Raw genomic sequence first — 9,618 nt, 5'->3', positions numbered from 1 at the left:
AGCATAAAAGTACAATAAAACTAGCCTGTATGATTTTGTGTTTAATAGAAGAAAGTAATTTCAGGTTTGGACCGCCATGAAGGCGAGTAAATCATGACAGATTGATAATTTTTGGATGAATTATTCTAGAGGCTCGTCTCCTGCAGTTCCTTAATAACTCAAGTGTGTCTTATTAAAACATTTTTGTTTTCCTGGGTGCTTTATGAAGTGAATTAATGAATGCATTAAAGCCAGAGATCTCCCCAAACAAGCCGCCCATCAAACAGACAAACAACTCATTCGGGTTTGTGCAAATTGAGTAAATTGTTCCACTGAGTGAAAGAATGAGCCAATTATAGATCTCGTTATTGTGCACATCATTTATCTTCTGTGCAACTTTCTAGTCAGATATTCTGCATCCTTGTTTTATCCAGAATTTGTTGTTGCATGTGGGTTTAGATTACACATTTAGACATTACAGGCAAAACAATGTTTCTTTCATGCACTGGTCAGTTTGGGGATTTGGGGCTTTTTATAATGTTTTGTTTTAAAGTAGTGGAAAGAAAACAACTAAAATATACTTTTAAGTGTTTATTTTATTGCACTTTATCTATTTGCATCTGCAGATTTTAATTCCAATCCATATCTTTAAAGAGTTTTTTCTCTTACATACATATACCAAAACTTAACAGTTGTATCCCAATCTATATTCTGAAGGGTTTTACCGAGGGGTTTGTTCATATTTCATTCATATTGATTTATACATAGCATTTTATTCCTAAAAACACAATATTTTTTTCTGTCTGTTGACAGTATGTGTGATTTATGGAGTGATAAAAACCAGCTAACAAAAAACAAGAACATTTTGCTAAAACATTTTGTTACATAAACGTTATTTCTGAATGTTCTCTGAGCGCTGAAACATCCAGTTTCTTAAATGTTTTGGAAACATTTTTTATTGTTTATGCAAATGTTAAGGGAACATTCCATTGTATCATTTTGCAAACATTATGGGAACGTTACATTTGAATTTTCTCTGAACGTTCTGAAACAAGTAGCTACATTTAAAAAACGTTGGATGAACATTCAACTAAAATGTTTCAGGAAAAAACGTACCATAAATATAATGAATATGTTTTTGTGCTAACAACATTATTAAAAACCAAAGAACTTTCAATAAACGTTCTATTAATGTTACTGGAAGTACGTTTGTTCATAACTTTGAGGGAACCTTGCCAGAACATTCTCTCTCAGCTGGGTATCCAAAATCCCCTCTGTAAAAATCGTCAGCAAAATCAATTTCTTACAAACACGCAGCTTTTGTCTTCTCCAGATGTTAACTGATGGACTGGAGTGCTGTGGATTATTGTGATGTTTTTATCAGCTGTTTGGACTCTCATTCTGACGGCACCCATTCACTGCAGAGCATCCATTGCTGAGACACTGATGCAATGCTATATTTCTACAAATCTGATGAAGAAACAAATTCATCCTAATCTTGGATGGCCTGAGGGTGAGTAAATTTGCACCTCATTTTCATTTTTGGGTGAACTATTCCTTTAAATGTTTTACCCTATTCACCTGTGGTGTCTTGCCTTAAATATGTTGATATAAAGTGTGTTTCAGTGTGTTCACTGAGGTGAAGCCTGCGGTTTACCAGATGGCTCTGCTCATGGCTCTCTCTCTCTTTCTCTCATCCGTGTCTCTCCGTCCAGAATCTCTCTCAGCGTAACAAGAGCGAAACACACTCGAGCAGTACATATAGGTCACGGTCGCATTGAAGCTTCTCTCTCAGCGCTGACACACAATAACAGCCCGCACTATTGACTTCCCATCCAGCACTGCTTTTATCCTTGCGCTCAGACTTCAACATTAGAAAACTCCATCTCAGGCCTCCACAGCCACGGAAAAACTCAAGCCCGCTCTAGAGTAATCCAGGGGTGTTACGGGTTAGAAAGATAGAGGCCTTCATTAGAGAAGCCTTGATACACCCCAAAAAATATTTGACCTAAATTTAAGATTTATGTAGTTGAATTGCATATAAAATTCCCATGCATATGGATCGCACACAGTTTTAACATTAACTAAACTTAATATAATGTATATTTATCAGTCATGCATAAATGAAACTGCACTCAAAAAATCATGGCATGGTTTATTTTTAACTATTTACATCTGTTTTATTATTTAAATAAGAATATTTTCAAAATGCATTTATCAGATTGCTTAAATTGTGAAAACAATTTAATTTATTCAGTTAAAAAGCATGAACACGGTTAAAATATTGCTAGATGTGGAACAAGCAATATTCAATTATTTTATGATAAATAAAACATATTTATTTTATTAGTACTATTATACAAATCTTACCTGTTTAATTTATGTTATTTAGGTATGACAAATATGCATCACATTAAGTTTATTAGTTTGTTTCAGTGTTATTTTAGTATCATTGAGATACTGTTAGAGATATTAATATTTTGATTTCATTATTGTATTTTTTTATTTGATTTTTCATTTTCATTTTCATTTTAGTTAAAGTTTTAGTAATTTTGTTGTGTTTTTGTCATTTTTAGTAGTTTTTGATTTTTAAAATATTTATATAGCCTACTGTATGTCTACATAGTTTCATACATTTTTATTTCAGCTTCAGTTTTAGTCAAATTTAACTAAATTAAAATAAAAATGTTGCCTTGGCAACTAGCTGAAATGAGATTTTTGGTATTTTATTTTATTTCAAATAATGACTTTTTTAACGGTTGTAATTTTAGTTTTAGTTTTTATTAACTACAATAACCCTGGTTTGTTCATGTTAAAACTGTTTAATCCAAGTGCACAAAAATGTTATATGCAAATCAAATACATAAATCTGAAATTTAGGCATGCATAAATAAATATATTTTTTGAGTGTTAAGACGGCAGCATAATATAGAGTGCAGACGTGAGCGTCTTTATAGGCCGCTGTGTTTCTTTTCACGCAGTCATCCATCACTAACCCCAGCATCTTAGAGACAATTTCCAGTTAGTGTTCTTGATTTTCTGCATCCGCTGAGCTGCTAAAACATTCCCTTCCTGAAGCAGCTGGGAGCTTGTTGACACTCTTGAGAGGGAAAATCAAGTTGAAGATGCTGGGAGCGTTGCAGCATTTCGCTCTCTTCTGTCTCTTGAATAATGAAGCAAGAAAATAAAGCAAAAGTTTATGCATCAAGGTATTAGTTGGGATGAATGAGGTTTGAATGCAATCCAAGCTGCTTTTCAGCTCCATTAGATGGTCTTGAATACATAAATTCATTTTATGTCAATTTATAATTCTAAGGATTTTTAGGGATTTTTTTTTTTTCAATCATTTATTGAAAAACACATTCTCATTCTAGTGGTTATCTGATGTTGGTTTATGATCACACAACATGCAAGTAAACAAAAAATTGTTTTTTTGAATATTTAATTTGTATATATTTTTATATTTAATATTAATAATTTAATTGCTTTTATTTAATTATTATTTATATTATTTTTACATTTTTATGATTTAATTAATTATTACTATATTACGCAATTTTGTTTTTCTGGTGTTGCCACTCCAGCTGAACCTTAAATTTACTAAAAATCCCAAATAATTTGTTTAAAATTTGTGTGACAAAATATATAGGCACAATTATGTAAATGTGCAATAATGACTAATAATAAAACTCACCACAAATCACAGAAGGAAAAATATGGAAGAGGACCTTCAGGATGAAAGCTGACGGATATTTGCCTGATTTAAAAAAAATGTTTTCATAAATATCTGCTGGTGTGGATAGCTGTGAAGAGACAAAATACAGAGAAGAATGGAAATGAAATGGAAGATATGGTACATTTGTGTTTAGAAAAACCTAGTGATCATCTCAAACTGGGCATTTTAAAACCTAACGGCAGGCGAGACAAACGTCCTGTTGTAAATATCCAACATAATGTTCATTTCTGTCTCTTTCCTCCTTCATCTACGTCTTCATTACGCCTGGCATACGCCTCTTTACCCAGAATCCTTGGCTGAGTTTCCATACTGAGCTATAAAATGTGCCCTAACAACAGGCCAGAAAAAAACAAGCTCAGGCAATGTGCTGAAGGCGAGATAAATGTCACCCGCTCGTGGATTCAGCGTTTAATTGTTTCATTAATGTAGTCTTTTTTTGGGCAGACTTTAAGTCAAGAACACGTGTCTGACACGATGCTGAAGCTGGTTGTGAAAAGCTGCTTAAAACTAGTATGTCGAGCTAGAAACTATTCATGACCGAAAGCAGTTAAGCTACAAATCAATTGATAATTTAAAAATTAGTTCGCTAAACTAAGGAACTAGCAAACATGATTATGGATTTACTGAAACTAAAACCATAAAAAAAAAAAATGCAACAAAATACAAAAATAAATAAATAAATAAAAAGTTGCCATTTTCATTTTAGTAATTTTATGTGCTTTTGTCATTTTGTTTTATATTTAATTTTTTTATGTAAAATATTTTTATTTAGCTTTAATTTAAGCTACGATCAAGCAATTCTTTTAAGAGCTAGTTAGCTCTACAAGATACTTGCAAACAGGTTTATTATGGTTTACTAAATTAAAACTAAAACCTTAAAAAAACACGTGTTTACTTGAAATAAATGTTAACCGAAATAAAATAAAATATAAAAAATTAAACTCATTTTATTTCAGCTAGTTGCCAAGGCAACATTTGTCATTTTCATTTAGTTTAAGTACTAACATGACTACAGCTAAACAAAAAAAAACGAATAAACAAAACTAATAAATACAACTATTAAATAAAAAATAATAAATACTATATAGACATACTTAAAAATAAGAAGAACAAAAACAAACAACAAAATGACAATTCTTTAACTAAAATTGAAGTAAAAAAAAAAAGAAAAAAAAGCGAAATATGAACAAAAACCATAATAGCATATCAATGACACCTAAATAACACTCCTAATAAAATGTAGCTATAGTTACATTGACACTAGCTAATGGGGTAATACCTTTTTAACATAACCAGAAAATGTAATTTATGTTAGAAATTTTACACAGGAAGTTTTTGAAATGGGAAACTTGACAATAATCAGCAGTATTTAACCAAATATTTATATTTGCTACAAGAAAAATGAATGAATGAATGAATGAATGAATGAGTGAGTGAGTGAATGAGTGAGTGAGTGAATGAGTGAGTGAAAGAGTGAGTGAAAGAGTGAGTGAATGTATGAGTGAATGAATGAGTGAGTGAAAGAGTGAGTGAGTGAGTGAATGAATGAGTGAATGAGTGAAGGACTGAGTGAGTGAGTGAGTGAGTGAGTGAGTGAATGAGTGAAGGACTGAGTGAATGAGTGAGTGAATGTATGAGTGAATGAATGAGTGAATGAATGAGTGAGTGAAAGAGTGAGTGAAAGAGTGAGTGAATGAATGAGTGAATGAAAGAGTGAGTGCAAGAGGGAGTGAATCAGTGAATGAGTGAGTGAATGAGTGAAAGAGTGAGTGAGTGAATGAGTGAATGAGTGAATGAGTGAGTCAATGAATGAGTGAATGAATTAATGAATGAATGAGTGAGTCAATGAATGAGTGAGTGAGTGAGTGAATTAATGAATGAATGAGTGAGTGAGTGAGTGAGTGAGTGAGTGAGTGAGTGAGTGAGTGAGTGAGTGAGTGAGTGAGTGAGTGAGTGAGTGAGTGAGTGAGTGAGTGAGTGAGTGAGTGAGTGAGTGAGTGAGTGAGTGAGTGAGTGAGTGAGTGAGTTAATGAGTGAGTGAGTGAGTGAGTGAGTGAGTGAGTGAGTGAGTGAGTGAGTGAGTGAGTGAATGGGCAACAGTGACTCGATTGAAGTGATGATTTGATATGAAGCATCCAAACAAACCAATCAACTAAACTGAATGATCTCCTAAAAAGTCATTAATTTGGTCTCTTAGTCATGTGACTGCATGCATAATATAATATGACAAAATATGACATTTTGTGATGCTACTTTTTAGTAAAAATGCTTTGTGGAAAAGCTAGTGTTTTGAAAATTAAAATTCAATTAGTAGAGTTGTTTTGAGTTGGTGCAAACTTAATCATTCTTCGTTCTGCTAATTAGCTGATGATAAAGATGTGCGAGTTTGATTACAGTCATTCTGAATGAGACGTTTAACCACATCAAACGATCACTGAATCCCAGATGTACATCAGTGTGTTTCAGGTGTGATTAACACACGTGAATCTACAGCTATGACTGCTGTCAGACGGCAGGATAAGAGCCGGTCAGATCTATGTGTCATCAGCAGGCTTTACTGTCAGACTGTACGATATTCATCGGTCTGGACTGACAGTATTGAGCGTTCTGACATCTCACTAACACGAGGAGCTGAAGTCGTACGGCACAAACCCCAGAAAGCCCTCGTGTTAATGCTGCCAATGGCTGTCCTGGAGAAAAAACATAACAAGAAAGAACTTGGAGTGACTTGAATTAGCAGATCACTCATTCTAGAGTCTATAAAATCCAGCGCTGCGTTTCCCAAAAGCATCGTAAGCCTAAGTAGATCGTAGAAACCACAGAGAACTATGATCTCTATGATTTATTGAGGCTTACAATGCCCAGGTCATTTTGATAGTATGTTCCTGAATTGTTAACTAAAACAGAAACTAAATCAGTCAACAAATCATTACATTAAATAAAGCTGAAATAAAATAAAAATGTTTGATGATAAACAAAAATTCAAGTACTAAAATTACTAAAACTGAAATAAAAAAAAACTAAATAGAAATACAAAAAAACTATTTATTCGACAAATATCAAACTAAATCTATTAAAAATAATTTTCATTGATTAAAATTAAACTGAAATAAAATGTATAAATAGATGAAAAACTTAAAAACGTAGAAAATTATAGATGTTGCATTAGCTAGCAACCATCTGAAATAAAATAAGTTCACATACTAAAATGACTAAAACTGAAATAAAGAATATAATTTTTTACTAGAATAGAAATAGAAATAAAAAAGAATAGAAATAGAAGTATTTTTTAAAACTAAAAAAATTATTTCATTCAACAGAACCATCAAAAACGAATCTAACATTTTTTTGTTTTCATTAATTTAAATCAAGTTGAAATAAAATATAAATATCGGACGCAAAATTTAAACTTCAAAATTTAAATGAAAATTTAAAATGTTGCATTTGCAACAAACAACAAAAGTTCAAGTGCTAAAATAACTAAAACGGAAATAAAATAAATGAAAGCAAAATAGAAATATTTCAGAAATACTAAAAAATTTCAAATATAAAACAAAATTAATAAAAATGACAAAGGCACATAAAATTACTAAAATTACAACAATTAAAAAAATTACTTATTTTATTAAAATAAAAATAAAATCTAATTGACACTATTAAAAATACTTGAAATAAAATATAAATATCGGACGCAAAATTTAAACTTCAAAATTTAAATGAAAATTTAAAATGTTGCATTTGCAACAAACAACAAAAGTTCAAGTGCTAAAATAACTAAAACGGAAATAAAATAAATGAAAGCAAAATAGAAATATTTCAGAAATACTAAAAAATTTCAAATATAAAACAAAATTAATAAAAATGACAAAGGCACATAAAATTACTAAAATTACAACAATTAAAAAAATTACTTTTTTTATTAAAATAAAAATAAAATCTAATTGACACTACTAAAAATACTATATTATATAAAAAATACTTTAAATAACACTGGCATCTTCAGAATGTGAGAGAAAGGCACTTGAATAACCAGATATATGTTAAATATCATATAGGTAGTTTTGACATTAATTAGCACGCTCTCTCTCTCTCACACACACACACACACACACACACACACACACACACACAGAGCTTTGCTCCCATTGGTTCATTATACAGTCATTGCAAAGACAGTTAATCTACCAGTCTCACAATATTTATTCCCTAAAGCAAAATATAACTATTTTTAATGTGTTTATTTTATTTTTTTTATTTTTTAAGTGTGAAGTTCGGCCTCTGAATAACGCCACTTGGTACTTTCAGAAAGTAAAGGTAAGGTTTTACCCTGCTCATGAACCCTGTGTGTTTCAGTGGTTCAGTCACAGATTTCTGAAGTGAATTAATCCTGTGGTTGAGCTCGCAGCGTGCGTGCGTGTCCAGGTGCTGCTGCATATGTCGGGCTGATGTCTGGCACGCTTTCACAGCATCGCCGCTCATCTAGAGCTCCACGCTGGCCCTCAGAGACAAACACAGACACACATTCAGTGCTGAACTCGACGTCAGAATTTCACAGCTGCAAATAAACATTTCATGTATCTAACCAGATAAAGCCAAACAGAAATATATATATAAAAAAGCAGAAGTTAAGAAATAAAAAAAATGTTATTCAACATGAATGTTATTCAAAAACTAAATCATTTAAAAAACATTTTTATTAATTGAAATAAAGCTGAAATTAAATATAAATGTAACAGGAAAACTTCAAAACTTGTGCAACTAACTGAAATAAAATAAACATTTACGTCTCTAACATTTATATTCATAACAGCTTAAATAAATAGGAAGGAGAAAACACTTACCATATATGTTGTTGTTGCAACTTCTCAACAGAAGCAACACGAACAGGTTAAAAGTCGATTATCCTCAAAATCTATGAACAAAACTACAGACTTTAGGCTTGTTCAAGCCAAGGGCATTAACTATAATGATGAAGTTTTACAAATCGCTCTAATACTATGAGAAGTCCACACTACAACTAGGTTATAATGATAACAACACAGAGGAACGATATCATTAGAATAACTCTTAGAATGATTTTTCCCAGCTGATGAATGTTAACATTGACAGCCAATCAGAATCCACCTGAATTTTAAAAGCAGATCATTTAAAGCAGCAGACAACAAAACTGCAGCGTGCTTATCATATACAGAGCACTACTGTGCATTAGTGTGGAGGCTAATATCGTTATCTGAAAGAGTTTTCTGCTCACCAAGGATGCATTTATGTAATCAAAAGTTAAAATAGTGAAACATTATTATAAAGTAAAACAGCTGTTTTCCAAGTGAATATCTGTTAAATTGTAATTTATTTCTGTGATGCGCAGCTGTATTTTCAGCATCATTACTCCAGTCTTCAGTGTCACATGATCTTCAGAAATCATTCTAATATGCTGATCTGCTGCTCAAGAAACATTTCTGATTATTATCAATGTTGAAAACAGTTGTGCTGCTCAATATTTTTGTGGAAACTGTGATGCATTTTCAAAAGAACAGCATTTATTTGAAATAGAAATATTTTGTAACATTATAAATGTCTTTACTGTCACTTTTGATCATTTAATGCACCCTTGATGAATAAAAGTATCAATTTCTTTCAAAAAAAGTAGTATGTAATCTAAATATATATATATATATATGTGACCTTGGACCACAAAACCAGTCATAAGGGTTTTGAATAAATAAATAAGCTTTCCATTGATGTATGGTTTGTTAGGATAGGACAATATTTGGCCGAGATACAACTATTTGAAAATCTGGAATCTGAGGGTGCAAAAAAATCTAAATATTGAGAAAATCATCTTTAAAGTTGTCCAAATTAAGTTCTTAGAAATGCATATTACTAATCAAAAATTAAGTTTCGCA

General features: G+C 31.5%; 1 long non-coding RNA gene across 2 annotated transcripts; it reads right to left on the bottom strand.

Annotated features, from left to right (window-relative positions):
• Window positions 1–2,821: 2,821 nt before the first annotated feature.
• On the bottom strand, window positions 2,822–8,762 carry LOC107671800 (uncharacterized). Of its 2 annotated transcripts, none has more exons than XR_001632253.1 (4): window positions 8,557–8,762; window positions 8,042–8,213; window positions 3,674–3,782; window positions 2,822–3,142 (listed from the first exon to the last, which is right to left on the bottom strand). It is a non-coding gene; the product is annotated as an uncharacterized LOC107671800 (long non-coding RNA). The 2 variants fall into 2 exon arrangements; XR_001632254.1 differs by lacking the exon at window positions 2,822–3,142 and adding an exon at window positions 6,197–6,405 and having other exon boundaries at window positions 3,751–3,782.
• Window positions 8,763–9,618: the final 856 nt, after the last annotated feature.

The sequence above is a fragment of the Sinocyclocheilus anshuiensis genome, unplaced genomic scaffold, assembly GCF_001515605.1.
Source record: "Sinocyclocheilus anshuiensis isolate Anshui unplaced genomic scaffold, SAMN03320099.WGS_v1.1 scaffold1491, whole genome shotgun sequence".
Taxonomy (NCBI): Eukaryota; Metazoa; Chordata; class Actinopteri; order Cypriniformes; family Cyprinidae; genus Sinocyclocheilus; species Sinocyclocheilus anshuiensis.
Note: the sequence above shows the minus strand (reverse complement) of the source record. Positions and strands in the feature narration are given on the sequence as shown.